The sequence below is a fragment of the Sorex araneus genome, chromosome X, assembly GCF_027595985.1.
Source record: "Sorex araneus isolate mSorAra2 chromosome X, mSorAra2.pri, whole genome shotgun sequence".
Classification (NCBI taxonomy): domain Eukaryota; kingdom Metazoa; phylum Chordata; class Mammalia; order Eulipotyphla; family Soricidae; genus Sorex; species Sorex araneus.
In genome coordinates, this window is record NC_073313.1 from 281,991,637 (window position 1) to 282,014,281 (window position 22,645).

Sequence of the window (22,645 nt, forward strand, 5' to 3'; positions counted from 1 at the left end):
AGAATTTATAACAGAGTTCCTAATCCTTTTGTCATTTTATTAAGCTCCTAGTAGTTGGCATAACTATTCTCACCAGAATCTGTTAACTATATTTCCATCCTATTAAATGATAAACTACTACCCATTAGTTATGAACTAAATCATTATTTTATTACCTAAACTCAGCAACTTTTTTTCTCTTTTCCCACTCTTTCTTTGAGGGATGCTGCAAGTATAAAAATCAATGAATAAATAATGACAGTCAAGGGCCATTCTGAGAATGGTGCAAAGAAATGAGTAATAAAATTTTGACTTGTTCATTTTTCTACATATTACTAGTACATATGATGATTTGAAGTTCACAATTAGAAGTTGTTGATATCTGTGAATATAAAATAGGTCTCACCACAGTAACAGGTGTATATGAGTTGAATATACACTAGCAAAAGATTAATAAAAAAGGGAATAGTTAGTAAAAGTATCTAATCATAACCTGAGTTTTGACTCATTTCCCTTATTTTGTGTCCAGTAGCATTTATCATGCCATTCCTAAGATTATGTGATGAACTAAGAAAATGATGGCTGGAGGAACCAGTTGGGATGGGAGATGCATGCCGAAAGTAGATAATGGACCAAACATGATGACCTCTCAGTGTCTGTGTTGCAAGCCAAATGCCCAAAAGTAGAGAGAGAATCACAATCACAATATCCCGTTAATCACCGATTTCTCGGGTGGGCTCAGTAACATCTCATTTCTTCCTTTCCCTGAGATCTTAGAAGTCTATCTCGACTTGGCCCTCCTAATGATGTTGCACTGGGGGCTCTTCAGGGTCAGGGGAATGAGATCCAGCTTGTTACCGGATTTTGCATATGAATACACCATGGGAAGCTTGCAAGGCTGTCCCATGGGGGCAGGAAACTCTCGGAATATTGCCAGTTTCTCCCAGAGGGAGAAGTAGGCTATAAGATATCGAGCTGCTGCAAAGCAGCCGCGAACTTCTGAGAGCTTGCTTTTAAGTCTCTGGATGTTGGCCATTGATGGGATTACACACACCTGGGTTCCTCTGCCAGTACCTTCATGCATGGGGCCTGTCCAAACATGTAGAGAGGAGCCTCCAGCATGGCTGCAGCTAGGTTCAGGTGGTCTTTGGCCTCCAGGAGCTCTGCTCGGGTGGGGAGGAAAGCTGGAGCCACCCCCTCCGAGGGGCCCCGGGGAAGACAGCCAGGCGTGCAGGCAAGAGACTCTTTGCATCACTCTCTTCTGAAAGCTTGCTTTTAAGTCTCTCTCTCTGGATGTTGGCCGTTGATGAGAGAGAGAGTATGGGGAATATTATCTTTCATGGAGGCAGGGGGAGGATGGCAAAGGGGGGATATACCTGGGATATTGGTCGTGGGGAATGTGCACTAGTGGAGGGATGGGTATTTGATCATTGTGAGATTGTAACCCAAACCTGAAAGCTTGTAACTATCTCACAGTTATTCAATAAAATTTTTAAAAAATGTGATGATTGTAATTGCAGTTTGATTTTAATTAAAGGATAAAGTGAAGAATATTAGTTGGCAGTTTTATAAGTCATGGATAAGTTCAATTTTATATAAAATAACCATTTAATGAGTGAGTGAGAATGTTCAGGGAACTGTATTTATTACAGTGATGGAAGACTTGTAAGTAAAATAAATGAAGTAAAAATAAATCTTTCATAGGGTGTAAAGTCATGGTAATTGTTCCAGCTGATTCATATTTTTAAGATGCCCAGTGCTATATCTTTCTGAAGGAAAAATATAATATACATCCCATAAATATAACACAGTTAAATTTTATTGAGAGGCCTGAAGGTTATTTTGCTCTTGCTTTGCAGTTCTGAGGATTAAAATTTACACTCATACCTCACATATGCAAAGCAAGTCCTCTAATACTGAGCTATCTCTCTAGTCTTGAGTTTGATATTTTAGGAGACAGAAGGGATTATTAAAACATATATAAGCCAATATGCTTATATATCGCATGCAATAATATGATCCACCTACTTTTTCATTTGAATGTGCGTGCATAAGTGGGCAATATGGAATCAGTTCTAAGTTTCCTAAATTACATTTGAATGCAAATCAAAACCCAAAACACACACAAACACATACACAAAATATGGAATCAGTTCTAAATTTGCTAAATTATATTTGAATAGAAATCAAAACCCAAAACACACACACACAAACACACAGAGAGAAACACACACAACCACCTGTAGTCAGGCTAAGTAAACAAACCAAGACTTATTTCAAATTACAATTATTAAAAGCTAAAAATTGGTGCTTGTCTCGCATGACAAATTCCTGACGATTATGAGGAATGGAATAAATCAGACATGCAATTCCAATATTGAACCTTATGCCATAGATCTTATGCTTTTCAGTCTTACAGACCTTAGCAGAACTAACCAGGTTTTCTATTTATCTCAAATCACACTTTTTATGGTTTTGCAGGAGAAAAATTAGTGACCAGCAGCAAGATAAGGTAAAAATCAAAATGTCTCTTTAGGAATAATTATTGTCATTATAGTTTGAAGGGGTACCAGGAGACTTCTTTTTAAATTGCTTTGCATATAAGACCACAACTTATTAAACTTTGTTTCGAGATAACTGTACATGATTTTACGTTCAGTTGTAAGAAATTATAGACACATCCATGGACTTGTTATTTATTCTCCCTAAATGGTGACACCTTGAAAAAGTTTAGTACAATATCATGATACAGGGTAAAGTGGAAGAAGTGAAGTAATGGTACAACAAATAATGCATTTGGCCTGTACCTGGCTAACCCATGTTCAATCTTAGCATTCCAAATGGTCTCCTGAGACTTGCCAGGAGTTATCCCTGAGCACAGAGCCAAGGGTAAGCCCTGCGCATGCGAGGTGTGACCCTAACAGAAACCAAGAAAAAACAAAACATAAATCACAACAGAGATATCAACTTTGTTTCACCAATCTTATATTTTTTCATTTGTTCTCATTTGAATTTTTCAACCTGGGTATCTTCAGCTAGAAAGAAATGATCACACATAAAGGAAAACTCAGCTACTCTAACAAGTTCTTGTGACTATAGCAATGTGTGTCATATTGTATAAAAATAACTATGCTAAAGTCTTTATATAATCTCTGGGTATATATTAGAAGATATTAATTTCTCATGTCCAGAAATTGTAGCACTGTAGCACTGTCATCCCATTTTTCATCGATTTGCTTGAGCAGGCACCAGTAACATTTCCACGGTGAGACTTGTTGTTACTGTTTTTGGCATATTGAATATGCCATGGGTAGCATGCCAGGCACTGCCGTGCAGGCAGGATAATCTGGGTAGCTTGCTGGGCTCTCTGAGAGGGATGGAGGAATTGAACCCGGGTCACTGCATGCCAGGCAAATGTCCTACCTGCTGTGCTATCGCTCCAGTCTTCAGAAATTGTACTACTAGTATTTAGAATGGGGATGTCTTGAATGGCCTCAATAATGACTTAAAGAAATTTATATCTAGCCTCCACTACTCATCTTCAATAAAGTGTTCTCAACACTCAATGGGATTTCTGCTATGGGTTTAGCATGAAAACAATCAATTCATAAGCTTGAGCACATGGCTTCTTTTCAGATTTCTTTTCTTGATGTTGAATTCCCAATTTTATCATGCTTCTCTATGGAGGTCATTCAAATTTTTATGTTTTATAGAATTCAAAAGATACTAATCTTAACAACATAATCACCTCTTACCAAATTATAGATGGAATCAAATGGGATGCCTAGCTCTGTGGAATTTCTAATGCATCCCAGCTGCTATTCAATGCACAGATATGGGAGGACAACTGGCTCCAAGCGACCATTTCCAGAGATTAAGAAGCCTAAAATGGGATTAATTTTATTTTATCTTTATGCAGCTGGTTGAAATATAGAAGAGAGTCTGTATTAGACTCTTCAGGAAGAGACAAAGTCACAAGAATCCTGATCTAAATCTGAATATGGAAATGGGAGTGAAAGGAGGAAGTTGTTGCTCGAAAGAAAGGAGATTCATCCATGCTGGATAATTGTCGCCTGACTTTTGTACAAAGCACATGGGATATGAATAAGAAACTATTTAAAAATGATGAAAAAATTAGAGCAAATAATTCTATCACTGAAAATACAAGCAGAGAGTCTGATACGTCTTTTCACAAAAACTACATAGGAAATACATGGGACTCGAAAGCCATCTTGAGAGAACTATGTTTTCTAATTCTAGTATTTTAAGGCAAATTTTGAAGCACAAATAATTTTTTTCTGCTTTATGATACTGACTTTATTTCTCATTTTGCCAAACTCTTTTCTTACGTGGTTTGAAAATGGGATATTCTTCGTAATTTTCCTCATTTTTAAGCTATCTAGAAAAATACTAATCTATGTATTCAAAAAGTACATAAACAATGAATAAATCATGCTTTAAATTTCCAAAAGAAAATTCATGCTACCTTTTGAAAAAAAATCACAAAAGAGGCTTGCAAATTAATATAAAAAAAATTTCCCAGGGTAGGATTCTGTGTTGAGATTATCATATTAGCTTGTCTTTGATAAGATAGCATTCATTCTGCCTCTGACTGTCCAGTGTCCAAACACCAATATAGATGATCATAGAAATTCTGTGTTGATATGCTTTAGATAACAAGAGCATTTAAAGATGATCTTACATTAAAATTTCAATACATTGCCATTCACTATCCTGAAAACAATTATTTTAATAACTACTTGATTCACAGCCATACTATATTAAGTTTTTGATAGAAATAAAATTAGCAGAAGTGTATACAAAATTTCAACTCACCCATTTCCTTCAACAAATGCTTGCTAGAGAGATATCTGAAGAAAGGACTGGAATATCAAGAGAGTAGCCAGGGAATGAGGTGACACCTTTGGCATTACTGGGGGCTGGGGCTGCTCTCTACAAGGACGGGAGCCTGACATGGCAGTGTAATTCTCACCATCCAGGGCTTCTTACCATGATGTCCCTGAGCAGAAGCACTTGTATCCTGAGGTACATTTCCAGCTTCTACACTTTCTAAAATACTGCTAGGCTGCAATACTCATTAATGAAAATAATGAAACATAATTAAATGTAAATTGCTAGAGTCCCAAGAGAACTCTTATAACATGGCCACATCGATAGCTAAATAACCTTGACTGAAGGTCATATAACCTTGGCATTATAACTAGTGCTCCCAAAATATTGTTTGCTGAAAAATATCAACAGAAACAGAATTAGGATTCTTGGACTTGAGGCTTACCCTGCTCATATACTTAATACACACATATCTATAAATGAGACATACATTGTAGGAGTTTGGTAAGGCACGGTATTTTTGTCCTTTCTACAAATTACTATTGTTCTTGAGCCCCAATCACTGCTTGGCACACAGTAGGTATTTAAAACATATTTGCTAGGCTAGGGAAATAGCTTAAAGGGCTTAAATTCTGAGATCCTGAGTTTCATCTCCAGTATCATATGGTCCTTGAACACCTAATGTGTGTTGCCCATTGAACTTCATGTCCCAGGGTCTCCTGGGCGCTGGAGTACCTCTTGGGAGTCCTAATCCTTCCCTAACCAAAAATATGTGTCGAATGAATTAATAGGTTAAGGGAATGGCTTAATACTGCATGGCTAATGGAATCCTCCTCATTCAGTCTATACTTCCCAGTTCAGGTTAGAACCTCCTTTCCCTATTTGTTTCAAAGGCTGGATGACTAGCAAAAATAGGACAGTAATAGTTAATTCTCATACTATTATCCCTGTTTTTTTAGATGCTCTGTTGGTCTCTTCAATAATTAACAGTAAATTAAAATTTTATCTTCTCATTAGATATGTAGGTGATAGGAAGGACAGATTTGTAGCCCAGTAAAGAAAAATTAGGAGACTGAGTTTTATTACTGGCTTCAGCCGATAAATATATGCTGAGTTCTGAGAAAGAAGTTTCTCTGTGACATTAGTTTTAGATGCAAAAGGGAACAGATGAGAAGAGATAGGTTTAAAGCAAACAGAAGAATGTAGAGGGTGAAGCGAAGTGACTGGGGAGTGAATGTGATTTGATTGTGAGGAAAAGGAACTGACAGAACCCTGGAGAGGTTTCTTGAAATTGTGAAAAACAAAGCAGCAAGAACCTCTCCTGGACAATGTCACATAGCTAGGAATACTGGACACATATTGGGTTATATTTGGGAATGAAGGTAATATACTGCTTTATCTGTGAGCACAGAATTATTAAGATTGTGAGAACAGCAGGCACCAGAATGATACTGAGCTGGCAGGGGAGGGTGTCTGCCTTGCATGGAGCCAACCAGGGCTCAATCTCTGACACCCCAACTGTTTCCTTGAGCCCCAGTAGTAGAGATCCCTGGGTGATGAGCCAGGAATCAGACCTGAGCACCTGTGGGGATGGCCAGAATAAAACAAACAAAAACAGAATTAGATTATGTATAAGTCAAACCTATGAACCAGGTTCTAGTACTAGATTCAGAATGAAACATGGAACTACCAGACAATGATAAAACATGTCATCTTAAGGGGAAGAAAGTGTACCTAGTGAAATTTCATTCTAGTGCAGCAAAAGAAAGACACTAAGACTTTTCTTGAATTATCTCACATTATAGTTATTTTACAACAAGATTATATTTGAGTCTGTGCAAACCATTAGTTCATAATAATTCAATACCAGTAGTATCCAGGAAGTCTTATCTAATGTTCATAAGTTATCTTTGTTACATGTCAGATACACGAATCAATATAAACTGCTGATATGATTTTAAATACTGGTTTTGCAAGTGATTAAAACATTCTAATGAGGACAGTGTGATAGTAAGGTGGTTAAGCACTTGACTTGCATGTGGCCAACCTGGGTTCAATCCTAGCACCATATTTGGTTCCCTGAGCACTGTCAGGAGTGATCCCTGAATGCAGAGCGAGGAGAAAATTCTGAGCACTTCTGAGTGTGGTCTCCAAAGTGACAAAAAAGACTAATTATAAAAATATATTACTTAGAATATGGGTAAAAAGGATAAAACACAATAAAGCAACGAATAAAAAGGAAACACACAGAGGGGAAAGAAAGATAAATGCTATAAAGCTAGTGAACAAAAATGTTTACTTCCTCGATTCTTGTTAATCAAATTTGGTGATCTGTCAAAAAATAATCCAAACATCTAATGTATTTCACTTGTGGGGTTCTCTTTATAGATAAAATTAATATGAGCACTTCCTCAGTGGCACCTCTAGTACTTTCCAGTTTTCCTAACTGGAATTATTACATGGGTTTAAGTAGCACAATAGACTTCACAGTGGCCATCAAAACAGAACTCTAGTACTTTAACATTTATCACCTTTATACCTTAACAAAACTCAAAAACCCTAAGGCCCAATTACAATAAACTGATTCTTTGCCCAAAGAACTCTGTATATGTTTCCAACTGCCACCCATCTCTTTTTTTGCTCCTCTTTCTGACTCCACTGTTTTTCATTATTTCACCTCCTCTTTCCCTGATATTTTACCCTGATTAACTTAATCACTGTTAAAAACTCCGTGGCAGGATCAGTAAAGGATGTAAGTCTTCATGTACCCAACCCTAGTTGGAATTCCAGGCATGATACATGGCAGTCTAAGTATTACCAGGGCTCACTCCTGAGAACAGAACACAGGATAACCTCTGAAACCAGAGTAGAGCTCAAACTCCTCTTTCTTTCACCATACCAAATACTGTCACTGTCACTGTCATCCTGTTGCTCATCGATTAGCTTGAGCAGGCACCAGTAACATCTCCATTGTGAGACTTGTTGTCACTGTTTTTGGCATATCGAATACGCCACAGGTAGCTTGCCAGGCTCTGCCGTGCAGACAAGATACTCTCTTGGTAGCTTGCCCGGCTCTCCGAGTGGGGCGGAGGAATCGAACCCGAGTCGGCCGCATGCAAGGCAAACGCCCTACCCACTGTTATTGCTCCAGTCCCATACCGAATACAAAAACAAAAATTACGTTCATCTATGCAGTGTATCAACATTTAGAAGCCTTATGACACAAACTTGAGGTTCCTTATAGCATTCCAAAGTTTAACTCAGTTTGAGGATTGTAAATGCCTTCTCACCAGCCTATCTTCCTAGTAAGGACATGTGGATAGATGTCAGAGATGAGGTTGTACTAACCATTGAACTTTAGCACCTTTTATAACACCTGACACAGAGTGATACCTACCAAGTGCCCATCTGCCAAGCAATCAGCCAAAACCCACTGGACACTGTCTGTAAAACAAGTATTATAATGGATGTATTATGAGCAAAATCCACAGAATCCAAAAATTCCTTTCCAGTAAGTTAAAAATCAAAGTTTAAAAACAGATGCCCTAGCACTCATGTTGATCTCAAAACTGTAAGGCTTACATAATTACTTCCCTGGCACATGCAAAATCTAAGACAATGATACTAAAAATATTCTACTAAAATATTATTATCAATTCAATTTTATTTTATATGTATATTTATATATAGCACTGTTGTAGCACTGTCGTCCTATTGTTCATTAATTTTCTCAAGCAGGCACCAGAAACATCTCCACTGTGAGACTTCTTGTTACTGTTTTTGGCATATTGAATATGCCACAGGTAGCTTGCCAGGCTCTGCTGTGTGGGCAGGATACACTCGGCAGCTTGCCAGGCTCTCCCAGAGGGACGGAGGATCAAACCCATGTTGGTCTCGTTCAAGGCAAATGCCCTACCTGCTGTGCTATCGCTCCAGTCCATGTATTTATATTTATAAGTATATTTACATCACTGTATCACTGTCATCCCGTTGATCATTGATTTGCTCAAGTGGGCACCAGTAACATCTCCATTCATTTTAGCCCTGAGATTTTAGCCGCCTCTCTTTACTCGTTCTTCCCAGTGGTGCCACATTGGAGGCTCTTTCAGGATAAGGGGAATGAGACCCATCATTGTTACTATTTTTTTGCATATCAAATATGCCACAGAGAGCTTACCATGCAAGCTGGATGCTCTCGGTACCTAGCCAGGTTCTCTGAGAGGGAGAACTAGGCTATAAGAGGCCTCGAGGCTGCGAATGTGGCCGCATGGCTTACGAAATAACCGATTATTAGAAAGCTGCTACTGCCATGCTACTGCCACCATTTCTCTGGAATTATTAACGTGGGTACATGCAAATATCACAGGTGCTATTAATTGCCTATTTCCTTTCTCATTTGATCAGGAATTAAGTGGCCAATCCTAACATTCTTCTTTGTTGTGTAGTGTTTTGATTCAAAATGCATTTATGTAACAAATACAGAAAGTTCTATAAAAGGAAATTTTATACTTTCTCATGATATTAGTATAACATGTAACATTAGACTCCTCTAATCTTATTTTTAATTTCTGATTCTGTAGACAGGAGTAACAAATGAAATTGGATATAAACACATAACTAGTGTTATAGAATAGGTGATAACATATTGGTGATAACATATAGAATAGGTGATGACATATTGTGAATCAAAAGAGTAGAGACTGAGATTGGTAGACAAGATGCAAAGTAAGTTTTTGCTGAGAACCAGGACTAATAGAATTTCAAATATCTTGTTAAACTTAAGTCTTAATAAATACATGGCTGTAAAGATCCACCCCTTTCTAATGGATTAAGACAAAATAAACTTTTGAAGTTCAAAATATGACAATTTTAAAGATATTTAACAACTTCAGATATTTAACTTTTTAAAACCTATAGCTCAAATAAAAATGTTAAAAATACATTCTACTCAGATTCCTTTTTTTATTTTGGGGCCAGACCCAGAGATATTCAGGGATATACCCCCAGTTCTGCATAGGAATGGCTCAGGGGACCATATGGGATGCCAGCAAATACCCGACCAGCTGTAATATTGCTCCAATCCCAAGTTTTCTTTATCTATTAATACAACCTTTTATATTAAATTGTGTACAAAAATAACTAAAAGTTTATCCTTGAATGATGTCTCTTACATTCTTCTTATTAACTGGTATGAACTGGAGTGATAGCACAGCAGGTAGGGTGTTTGCTTTGCATGTGGCTGACCCGGGTTCGATTCCTCCATCCCTCTCAGAGAGTTCAGCTAGCTATCAAGAACACCCCGCCCGCACGGCAGAGCCTGGGAAGCTCCCTGTGACATATTCGATATGCCAAAAACAGAACAACAAGTCTCACATGGAGATGTTAGTGGTGTCTGCTCGATCAAATCGATGAATAATGGGACTACAAGGCTACAGTGCTATTAACTGGTTTATCTCAGAAAGCTCTTCCATTATAGAGTTCAGTGGTAAGTTTCCTCCTACATGCAACATGTTGAATCAGACTACTCTGCATCTAATGGAAATTTATGATATATCTTCATATGTATATGTAGACTTGTATATGTAAATATATTTATTTTAATTTTACTTTAGATCATTGATACCATCTCCTCACCATGACCCCAAATAGGTAATGCTTAGCCAATATTTGGCTGTCAGTGTTTGCTGAAAGGAACCCATATAGTTGGCAACATTCTCATTCTCCTTTTCTCCTTGTTTTACTTTTACATGAGAGTAAGGAGCTATGGGTTAGAATTAGCATAGAGAGTGGAGAATCCTGGCTGGCGGGTAACACACACGGGACAATGCTCCAGATCCCAAACAGAGCCGATAACACGGGGTGGGGGGAGTGGGGGAGCTTCTACTAACATGGCTCTGGTATGTGGGGACCAGGATTATTTCTCCAAACCTTTCCTGATATACAAAAAACGATCATGAACGGCTCCCCTGCCCTTGAGCAGCCATGATCTCAGAGGCACACAAACCAATCTTGGAACACAGTGGCTGCTGGCAGAAATGCTCCTGAACTGTGAACTAAGGTACGGCCCTATGCCGCCCCGGAAGGGGAACGGTTTTTGTCCCTCAATCTTTTCCCCTTTGTGGCAGCATGGCGACTGCCACCTTTCAGAGAAATTGGACAGAGAGGTAGAAGCTTGCAGTGATGGGGCGTACGGGGCACACGGGAAATCTCACAATGCGGGGGAGGGGTGCAGAACTGGCCCTGCTCCCCACCCAAATGAGACCCCAAGCAGCCACCCACCAACAGCTCCTCTGTTCCTAACAGCCACGATCCCAGAGGCACACAAACAAATCTCGGAACATATGGGCTGCTGGCATCAATACCTCTGGACTTCATTGCTAAAATACCAGAATTCCAAAACCATGCAGCTGCTTTCGCAGCCATGCAACATCATATGCTCTTCATTATCAGCAATAGAAAACAAATGATCTAATGATGGCTCTTTGGCAGGTCTGATTGTTGGGGGAAAATTCCAAATAATAATAGTGGGTTTTCTGTCAAAAATTGAATGTAATCAAAGTAAAGAGAGAGTAAAGTGAAATTTATCTGCTACACAGGCAGGGTGGGGGTGGGAATGGGGTATACTGGGATTCCTGGTGGTGGAACATGTGCACTGATGAAGGGATGGGTGTTTGATCATTGTATGACTGAGACTTAATCCTGAAAGCTTTGTAACTGTTCTCACGGTGATTCAATAAAAAATAAATAAATAAATAAATAAATTAGCCTAGAGACAACTGCCCCATCAATCACCAATATTAATGACGTCAAAGATTTTATTTTTGCCCTAAGTAAGTTCTTTTTTTTTTTGGTTCAAGGCAAACCAACAATTATCCTTTAAACTCAATGCATTAAAAAGAAAAAATAACAAGTTGTTTGGGTGACCATATGTTCCTATATTTCTAGGTCAATCTTTATCAAACAGTTTCTTTCAAGCATACCATAAATATACTTGTACTTGTCAGCTCATGTGTCCTGATTTTGTTGGTTTGGAAAAATGTGGTCACTGGAAATGCCCTACTTCTTTCCTACCAACCATCTAATTTGAATTTTTTTAATTTCCTTACCTCTCTTTCTGACATAAATAAGGAACAAATGGGCCTCTATTGACAGACATGAGAAACATTATGACTTTTTTTTTACATCAAACAACTTGAGAATGCACCACTGTTAAATAAATGGTTTCCTTTGGCCTCAAGTAAGAGACTTAACCGCAAGAGTCATCGGACTTGGTGAGTACATGATCAAGAGTAGCACTGACACTACTGTTTTATGGGGGATCGAGTGTTTCCATCTCAACATACCTACATGAATATGATTGAACTGTAAGACAATTCTAAACTTTAGTACCATGTAATAGTCAAAAGGTTATTCATGAGAACAAATGCATCACCTATCACTGCTGTGAGGTTTTGAGTGTAGAATCAAGTCACCCATTCAATCACTTCAACTTTTCATGGTTCCTCAAGTTTGAAGTATGTGCAAACATGGAAAGAAAACAAGAACATTTAAAGGTCAGCAAGAATAAATCTCAGGGAGAGCCTCATCCTCAGAATCTGAGAAGACGAGTTTCAAAACCAAAACAGGCGCCAGAGCAATAGCACAACAGGCAGGGAATTTGCCTTGCATGTGGTTGACCGAGGTTTGAATCCTGGCATCCTAAATGGTCCCCTTAGCACCGCCAGGAGTAATTCCTGAGTGTAGATCCAGGAGTAACCCTTGGGCATCATCGTGTATGACCGAAAAAGCCAAAAAAAAAAAAAAACATTTGGGGACCAGAGCAACAGTACAATGGGTAGGGCATTTGCCTTGCATGTTAGCCAACCCAGGTTCAAAACCTGGCACCCCATTTGGTGCCCCAGGCCCACCAGGTGTGATCCCTGAGAACTATTGGATGTGGGTCCAAAACAAAACAAAAATAGGAAGAGTAACAGTTGAACACACAGATTCAAGTATCAATTCTGATTCAGGTCTGCAGAACCAATTATTAACTAACTAGATGTCTTTAATCATCAAACTGTAATCATCAGTTTCTTCATGTACAAAACTGGGATATAAAAGCATATACAGAAAACCAAAACAATGTCTGTATATAGTTAAATAATTCAACAAATTCTTCCATGTATTTCAAGTAGTCAAGTTAATATAGAAAGTAGAACAGGGTCACCAAGGGACAAGGAGGTGGAAATGATGGTCTGTGCAATGGGTATAGGATCTCAGTTTGGGAGATCTGTTACATAATTGAAAAAAAGGCATAAAACTACTGACTTATACTCACTTAGAATTTCAGTTACCACCATTCAAAACAAAACAAGACAAAAAACCTACAATGGTATTATATTAATATCCCACTAGGTATAAACAGGTATAAATTATACCTATTTTTGTTTGGGGGTTATAACCAGCAATGTTTAAGGGATTACTCCTGGCTCTGTGCTCCAGGCTCACTTCTGGAAGTGTCTGGGGAAAAATATGGGGTGCCATGAACTAAATCTTGGCCAGCCGCATGCAAGTCAAGCACCTTACCAGCTATCCTGTCTCTCCAGCCCCTGAGGTTTAAATTTTAAATGTGAATAAAAAGGTACTATTTTCTGGCAGAGAGTCACTTGCCCGCAGGCCTGGCTGTCTTCCCCGGGGCCCCTTGGAGGGGATGGGCTCCAACTTCCCTCCCCACACTCAGCAGAGCTCCTGGCAGCCGAAGACCACTGGAACCTAGCTGCAGCCATGCTGGAGGCCCCTCTCTACACATTCGAACAGGCCTCATGCATGAAGGTACCGGCAGAGGAACCCAGGTGTGTGTAATCCCATTAACAGCCAACATCCAGAGAGACTTAAAAGCAAGCTCTCAGAAGTGCGCCGCCTACGAGCGATATCTTTAGCCTACTTCTCCCTCTAGGAGAAACTGGCAATCTTCTAAGAGTTTCCTGCCCCCATGGGACAGCCTTGCAAGCTTCCCATGGTGTATTCAGGTGCAAAATCCAATAACAAGCTGGATCTCATTCCCCTGACCCTGAAGAGCCCCCAGTGCAACATCATTAGGTGGGCCAAGTCGAGACAGACTTCTAAGAGCTCAGGGAAAGGACGAAATGAGATGTTACTGAGCCCGCCCAAGAAATTGGTGATTAACGGGATATTGTGATTGTGATTGTGATTTTCTGGCACAGTAAGTATTCCTTTAAAATCGAAATCACTGTTGTTTTTCTGTGAAGGAACAAAATTATTGCAAGCACCAAGCACACAGAAATTTTTGCTGAAGCTGTGAATGATTTTCTTTCTCAGTCACTGTGTCAGTTGTTGACAGGGCTCCTGTCATGAAAATCATTGTACTCATGCAGATGACTCATTCATTCTAATTTTAGTGATCACCATGATTCTCGACTTCCAGTGAGTGAAGCTGTAAGTCTGGGAGCTTGTGGAAGTGTCAGTCTCTCAGCAGAGTTGTTTCGTGAGATGCTACCAAATAGAACTAAATATACTATAACCAAATATAACTATAATTCAGACAACAACAACAATCCCAAAATGGCCATTGACAGCAGAACAGCAGAGCCTCATAGCTATTCCTTCTGTTGGAGAAAATGACCTGAAAGCATGTGTGTTATTTCAGGGCAAATGGGTAAAGTCCTTTTCAAAACAACCCCCACCTTTGGCTCTCTGATTCATTTCCTCTCACTTTGCCCCAGCCCCACCGATCGTTTTTCTATTTCTGAACAGCCTCGATCTGTTCATCTCTGAGTGTATTCACTCGGTGCTTTGCCCGAAATGTCCTTCCTCAGAACTATCACAGGAATCACTCCTTTGCCTTCTTCAAGTCTTTGCTTCCAGGTCACTGTTAGGGTGGAATTCTATGACCATCTTATAGAGAATTACCACCCTCTTCTTCCTCTGACTCAGGGATGTCATACTTGTTTTTTTTCTAGACCAAAAAGTACATAATTTATAGATGAACAATTGTATTTTTAAATGAATTATTCAATAGCATAAGCTCCCTAAAGAAAGACCCTCCTCTCTTTACTCATTAGTGTATTCTAACATAAAGAGATGTGCAGTACATTCTACCTAAATATGAAGTATAATTTGAAGGGAGAAATAAAACCTCCCTCCGGACAACACACACACACACACACACACACACACATACACACTAGTGGCCTAGTCAATGGAATTCTTGTTACCAAGGAACTGTCTACGAAAAATGACTTGCCATCTCACAGCATATATGCCTTCTAACAGACATTTTAATTTTGATCTTAAGTGTCTTTTATTTTAGCAAAGGTGAAAATTTTTATATGTTTTATTACCATTTCCCTAACTGGAGGCAGTTGGTACTGACACATTATATTTTCCAATAAGTATTGAAAATTACTATAGAATTTAGAGGAACAGATACATACTTGATATATCTAATGTTTATTCATGTTATTTATCTTTTATTTGTGCTATATCTATATTGACTGGTTTTAATATAAATCACTAGTTACAACAATTAGTTATATAGAAACAACCTTTCGTTTCATAGCTTATGCTGGAAAATAATTGATCAATATCACAATTTTGCTTGCAATGATACTGATATACAGCATTTCTTCTGCATAAGGAAAGAGAAACTTAAAAATATGAGAAATATGAGCATGTGCAAAATAAAACTTTACAGCAGTGATATATGAACCTGATTTCCAATGCCAAATCAGTTTTCATCCGGCTCTCTAAATTCAGGAAAGAAACAATCAACTTGTCTCACTCTAAACATTGTGCTTAGTACAAAGCCCTTGCTAACATTTCTGAACTTTAACTACCTCGTTGGTGAAATGAGCACAGTGATTCCCTTTTTTATCAATTCCAATAAGTTGTCTAAATCTCTAAAAAGTGATACATGGATCATCGGCAAGATGTAGAATGATGTCAAGTTGCTCAAAAATTGAATCTGCTTTTTATGTCATTGAATTTAGTATTGTATCACTGTATCACTGTCATCCCGTTGCTCATCGATTTGCTTGAGTGGGCACTGGCAACATCTCCATTGTGAGTCTTGTTGTTACTGTTTTTGGCATATCAAATATGCCACGGGTAGCTTGCCAGGCTCTGCCCTGAATATAGTATTATATATGTAATATTACAAAGGACAAGCCTGATGTCAAAAGCAAATTAATTTTCAATGTAAAATGATAAGTAAATAATAACAATAATAATAAAATAAGACATCGGTCATAATTTTGAAAGTGGAACATGGACTACTATGTTATGGGAGAAAGCCTAATGAAAATTATTATATGTGTATGTCTTTTTAATTTTTTTATTTTTTTTAATACCAAACCATTTATTTTTAACCATGATTTCTGTACATCTGGAGTATGACAGTACTCCTTTTACAAATGGAACCGATTACTAAAGACAAAGACAAAAGCAAACTGGCATTTTGATGTGAACTGGCATTTTGATGTGAATCCATAGGAGTTTAAGCTTCGAATCCAGCCAAGAAGTTTGTTACAATCTCTGTCAGCTTAGCATCTGACTGCTTTGAGATCTTTCCATTAGCCCTGATATTACCCAAGAGGGACTGGTGCTGGCTGATGACATGAGACAAGAAAGCATTCTCAAACTTTGTGATCTTGCTGGGCTCTAGTTTGTCAAGATATCCCCTCACACTGGCATAGATAACTGCCACTTGTTCTTCAATAGCTATGGTCGAGTACTGTCCTGGCTTCAGCAACTCAGTCAGACGCACACCATGACTTAAGAGCTGCTGAGTGGCAGCATCAAGGTCAGAGCCGAACTGGGCAAAAGCAGCAACCTCACGATACTGAGCCAACTCCAACTTCATGGTACCTGCCACCTGCTTCATGGCCCTGGTTTGGGCAGCCGATCCGACACGGGACACAGACAGACCGACATTAATAGCAGGGAGGATACCTTTGTAGAACAATTCTGTTTCCAAGAAGATCTGTCCATCAGTGAGAGAAATGACGTTTGTTGGAATGTAAGCAGACACATCACCAGCTTGTGTTTTGATGACGGGCAGTCAAGGAGACACCACCAAAGGAGTCGTTTATCTTGGCTGCTCTCTCCAGCAGACGGGAGTGCAGGTAGAACACATCACCAGGATAGGCCTCACAACTGGGGGGTCGGCGAAGCAGCAGGGACATCTGACGGTAGGCCACAGCCTGTTTGGATGTCATCATAGATGATCAAAGCATGTTTGCCATTGTCCCTGAAGTATTCTCCCATCAAGCAGCCTGAATAAGGAGCCAGATACTGAAGTGGGGCAGCATCAGAAGCAGTGGCTGAAACCACAACAGTGTACTTCATGGCATCTGCATCAGTCAGTCTCTTTACCAGCTGGGCCACAGTGGATCTATTCTGGCCAATAGCAACATAGATACAGTACAGCTTCTTCTTTTCATCAGTGTCATCATTGAAACGTTTCTGGTTAATGATTGTGTCGATAGTAATTGATGTTTTGCCAGTCTGTCAGTCACCAATGATCAGCTCATGCTGACCATGACCAATAGGCACCAAGCTATCCACAGCCTTAATGCCAGTCTGCATTGGTTCCCGCACAGAGATTCGAGGAATGATACCAGGGGCTTTCAGGCCGACTCGCCTGTGGGTCTTGGAACCAACTGGACCCTTTCCATCAATGGCATTTCCGAGGACATCTACTACATGACCCAAGAGCTCCTCACCAACAGGCACATCCACAATGGCACCAGTCCTCTTCACAATATCTCTCTCCTTAATCAACTTATCATTTCCAAACACGACAACACCGACATTGTCAGGATCCAAGTTCAGAGACATGCCCTTTAAGCCTGAAGAAAACTCTACTATTTCTTCTGCTTGAACATTCCTGAACCCATGTACTCGGGCAATACCATCACCAATACTTAAAACACGCCCAGTCTCCTCAAGGTCAATGGAAGTATCGGCTCCAAGAATCCGCTCTTTAAGGATAGATGACATCTCGGCAGTGCCAGTCTTCTGAAGACAAGACTGAGAGACATGGAGGTTCCTTGCAACAACAAAGGAGGATCCCAAACTGGCCTGCCGAGGGAGAGAGCAGGCCAAGGCCGTGGCGACGCACATGGACAGCATCTTTGCAGCTTCTCTCAGGGAGATCCTCTGCAGCTGCAGCCTCTGCACTGACTGATATGTGTATGTCTTTTTAAAGTTAACAGAACCAATGCTTGTACTAGTGTTGAGATAAATGTAATAATTAAGTATTATAATAATAATTCAGGTAAAAAAGATTTTACTCCTTCCGTCCTACTTTCAACTGTGTTCTGGACTCTCAGTAGAGATGACACATTTTATTATTTTTTTTATTTTTTTAAAATTTATTTATTTTTAATTAGTGAATCACCATGAGGGTACAGTTACAGATTTATACATTTTTGTGCTCATGTTACCCCCATACAAAGTTTTAGAACCCATCCCCTCACCATTGCCCATTCTCCACCACTGGTACACCCAACATCCCTCATACCCTCCCCAATCCCGTCTCCCCCCACCCCACCCTGCCACTGTGGCAGGGCATTTCCTTTTGTTCTCTCTCTCTCATTAGGTGTTGTGGTTCGCAATAGAGGTGTTAAGTGGCCACTGTGTTCAGTCTCTAGACCACATTCAGCCCTCATCACCCTTCCCCCGCATGGCCTCTGACCTCATTATACTTGGTGATCCCTTCTCTGAGTTGCCCTCTCCCCAGAATGTGAGGCCAGCTTCCAAGCCATGGAGTCAACCTCCTGGTACTTATTTCTACTGTTCTTCTATTCTTGGGTGTTAGTCTCCTACTCTGTTATTCTATATTCCAAAGATGAGTGCAATCTTTCTATGTCTGTCTTTCTCTTTCTGACTCATTTCACTTAGCATGATACTTTCCATGCCGATCCACTTATATGCAAATTTCATGACCTCCTTTATTCTACTAGCTGCATAGTATCCTATTGTATAGATGTACCAAAGTTCCTTCAACCAGTCATCTGTTCTAGGGCACTCGGGTTTTTTCCAGATTCTGGCTATTGTAAACAGTGCTGCAATGAACATATAAGTGCAGATGTCATTTCTACTATATTTTTTAGCTTCTCTGGGATATATTCCAAGCAGTGGTATTGCGGGGTTAAATGGGAGCTCAATATCTAATTTTTTGAGAATCGTCCATATTGTTTTCCAAAAGGGCTGAACCAGTCGGCATTCCCACCAGCAGTGTAGAAGGGTCCCTTTCTCCCCACATCCTCTCCAACAGCGGTTGCTTTTGTTCTTTTGGATGTGTGTTAGTCTCTGCGGTGTGAGGTGGTATCTCATGGTTGTTTTGATCTGCATCTCCCTGATGATTAGTGATGTAGAGCACTTTTTCATGTGCCTTTTGGCCATTCGTATCTCTTCCTTGGTAAAGTTTCTGTTCATTTCTTCACCCCATTTTCTGATGGGGTTGGATGTTTTCTTCTTGTAGAGTTCAACCAGTGCTTTATATACCATTGATATCAACCCCTTATCTGATGGGTATTGTGTGAATATCCTTTCCCATTCCGTAGAAAGTCTTTGTATTCTGGTCACTATATCTTTTGCGGTGCAGAAGCTTTTTAGTTTAACGTAGTCCCATTTGTTGATCTCTGTTTCTACTAGATTGCTTAGTTCCGTGGAGAAGACACATTTTATCTAATGCCAAAATACTACAAAATAAGTTGACGGGACCTGGGGCAAATCTTTCTTTATTTTATACAAGGAAAACATAAATATAGTTCTGTTGATCCTGGACCATGCTCTAGGAGATCTAAAAATGCATAAGTGGCATTCAGAATTCAAGAAACACTATTTTTAAGTGAAGCAATGTAGCTACTCTTAAATACTCTTCATGTCTCCCTGCGAAGCACAGTAGAAAAATATAATGTTAATGTGATTGAGATATGTCAATTAATGGCAATAGCAGAGAGAAAATACTGTTATAGAATACAGAAGGTCTATTAGTATAAAGACCTGAAACCACCTTTCTTTTCAAAGATAAGACAGTCAAGAAATTTTCTACTAAATCACACACACATACACACACACACATATGTACACAGGCACATGCACACACACACACAAATAACAGAGTTTTGGGTTGTTTTCAAGGGAAGACAGAGTATGATGTAGACAAAAGAGAAAAGACCACAGCTACCTTCATTCACCAACTGGTCCTACTCTACTGATTCCAGACTTAATCTCCAAGGAGAGGCTCCAAGGAGATCATGCCAAGCACCAAAACCTCATGGAAACACTGGGCCCTGCAGCTGAAATCTTTGGGGTGCCATTGGCAGGTGGGCAAGTGGGCCGAGTCCCTGTCCTGCCCAAACCCTTGAAACCACACCCACACCCCACACCAACCAAGGGCTCCACTCCACTGCTTCACATATATTCTCTGCAGAGACACCAAACTATGAAATATTTCAGGTGTCCAGCTAGAACTCTGCCTTCTCACAGTTGCGGTGGGCCTATCCCCCAAATGGCCCCCACACTTCCCAAAGTCCTGGCAGCTGTGCCCCCACACCCCCCAGACATCACCATGGCAACTCATTGGCCAAGACTATAGATCAGAAAGTCTCTGGACACCTAATAGTGAAATTCCAGAAGGAGCTCATTTAATAGCGGCCAACTAAACTCAAGCAAAACAGTACCACAGAAGGCTCAACTAGCAACAAACAGTTCAGCAAAGCCCTAGACAAGCACTTAACAGCCCTGTGAACAGGTATAACAATTTTCACATAAAATTGATTTTTTGTACCTATTCATTTCAATATTGGAACTATGTTACCTAGTCAATTTCAACTCTAGAATTATATTGTTACCTAAAAAGCACAGTGGCTGCTTTTGCCCACATTAAAATGAACGGAATTTTTTTTTATATAAAAAGAGAAAAGCAGGACAAAAAAGAGAAGATAACATAGAAATAGAGTTCTGCGGAAGTTATGGGCTATCTAATTTTAATGATCACAAAGTCTACGATTAGCTTATTTGTTGATCTTTAAGCAAAACCATTTATTCTTCCTGCTATTAAATTCTTTTCCTGAATTCAATTTATCTTTTTAAAGGGGCTGACATCAGACATCAGAAAGATTTCTGCTGATCTGGGGAGGAGGGTGTGTGATGCTAGGGGCCACATTGGGGACCACATTGCTCTCTCACCCCTCAATAGACACCCCGAATCATCCCTGAAGCATGTCCCAGTGTGTGTTAAACACGAGTCAGGCGCCCTTCATCTAAGATTCAGGCTTGGCTTCCTGCCCTTGTCTATTAAGCTCCATTCCCACAGAATTACTACATGTCTGAGATTTCTAAAACCCTTTGTGTGGATTTCAAACAGTTATTGTGCTAGATCCAAATTTCGACCTTGGTAAAGCAGACCCCAAATCCTTTCCAACCCTACCTCGGCCTTGACGTTCCAAGAACACAGAACAAAGACAAGGCAAAAAATAACATCGGCAGCTTAGGGCTCACTTATTATGTGCCAATCACTGTGCTAAAATCTGTGAAAGCGACATTTCATTTAATCCTCACCAGAAGTCTACCTGCAAGTTGCTCTGATGACTCACATGGCCTCTATTTTACAGATAAAATAACCTATTCAAGGTGTACAACCAGGGAGTCCAAAGATACTCAAAACTCCACTCATCTCCTTCCAGAGTTAGCAAGGGAAAGACCAAAGAACACCAGAAACATATAAATAAAGCTCCATCGTGATGAAAGCTCTCCACCCAGCCCCGAATCTGACTCCTGCTCTAATCACAGGCTAGTAGAGAATTGTGGTCATACTTCTTTAGGCATTTCACTTAGGTAATGGGTACATGAGCTGAGTAAGTCCCCAGGTAGGAGAAGAAATAGAAATTACAAACAAGCGAATTCACTGGGAAAGGGTCCTTTGGAAATGCAATTGCCTCTCATTTCAGGAGCAAAGGCAAGAGGACTACGGGTGTTTGGCTGGGTGGAGTCGGGGTATTTCCCAAAGAGTGGTCAGTGGGCCTGGGGCCATCCTGGTGATAGGATGATATTTCACCCAGTGTGAATGATTATTTAGTCTCAGCTCTGCTGGGCCTAGTGATTACTGTTGCTCATATTTAGGTGCGTGTGGGGCCATCAGGTCCACCCAAAGTGCCCCGGAGCATTGTGGTGACAGGGATCAAGCTCAGGTCCTACGTGTATGAGGTATGCACCTTTGACCTCTGAGATATTTCCTGGCCCTGGTTATTGTTATTGTAAACAGAGCATTGTATGGGGTGAGGAGAGTCTCACTGTGGGGAAAAACTGTGTGTGGTCTTCAAGACCACGTGTGCTTGGACATAGGGAATTCTGGGAGAAAAATGAAGCTTGGTTAGAAGAAAAACCTGACATAAAACACTAGCAGCTAAAAGTTTATGTTGATATTGGGGCAGGATAGCAGTTTCCTGGGGCTCTTAATTTGGGGAGGCAGGAGTGATAGCACAGTGGTTGGGCGTTTGCCTTTCACACAGCCGACCCGAGTTCCATTCCTCCGCCCCTCTAAGAGAGCCCGGCAAGCTACCGAGACTATCGAGCCCACACTGCAGAGCCTGGCAAGCTACTCCTGTGTATTGGATATGCCAAAAGCAGTAACAATAAGTCTCTCAATGAGAGATATTACTGGTGCCCACTTGAACAAATCGATGAGCAATGGGATCACAGTGACAGTGAAACCAAAATCAATGGAGTTATCAATAACTGCTAATCCTGTGGTGTCCCTAGCCTGGATGAAATGAGCAGCCCCCTCCACCACTGCAATCCAGCGTGC

General features: G+C 40.1%; 1 protein-coding gene and 1 pseudogene across 1 annotated transcript in view; both read right to left on the reverse strand.

The window, feature by feature from the left end:
* Nucleotides 1-22,645, reverse strand: part of NRXN1 (neurexin 1) — a 1,268,129-nt gene that overhangs the window by 760,012 nt on the left and 485,472 nt on the right.
* On the reverse strand, nucleotides 16,105-17,961 carry LOC129399590 (ATP synthase subunit alpha, mitochondrial-like; annotated as a pseudogene).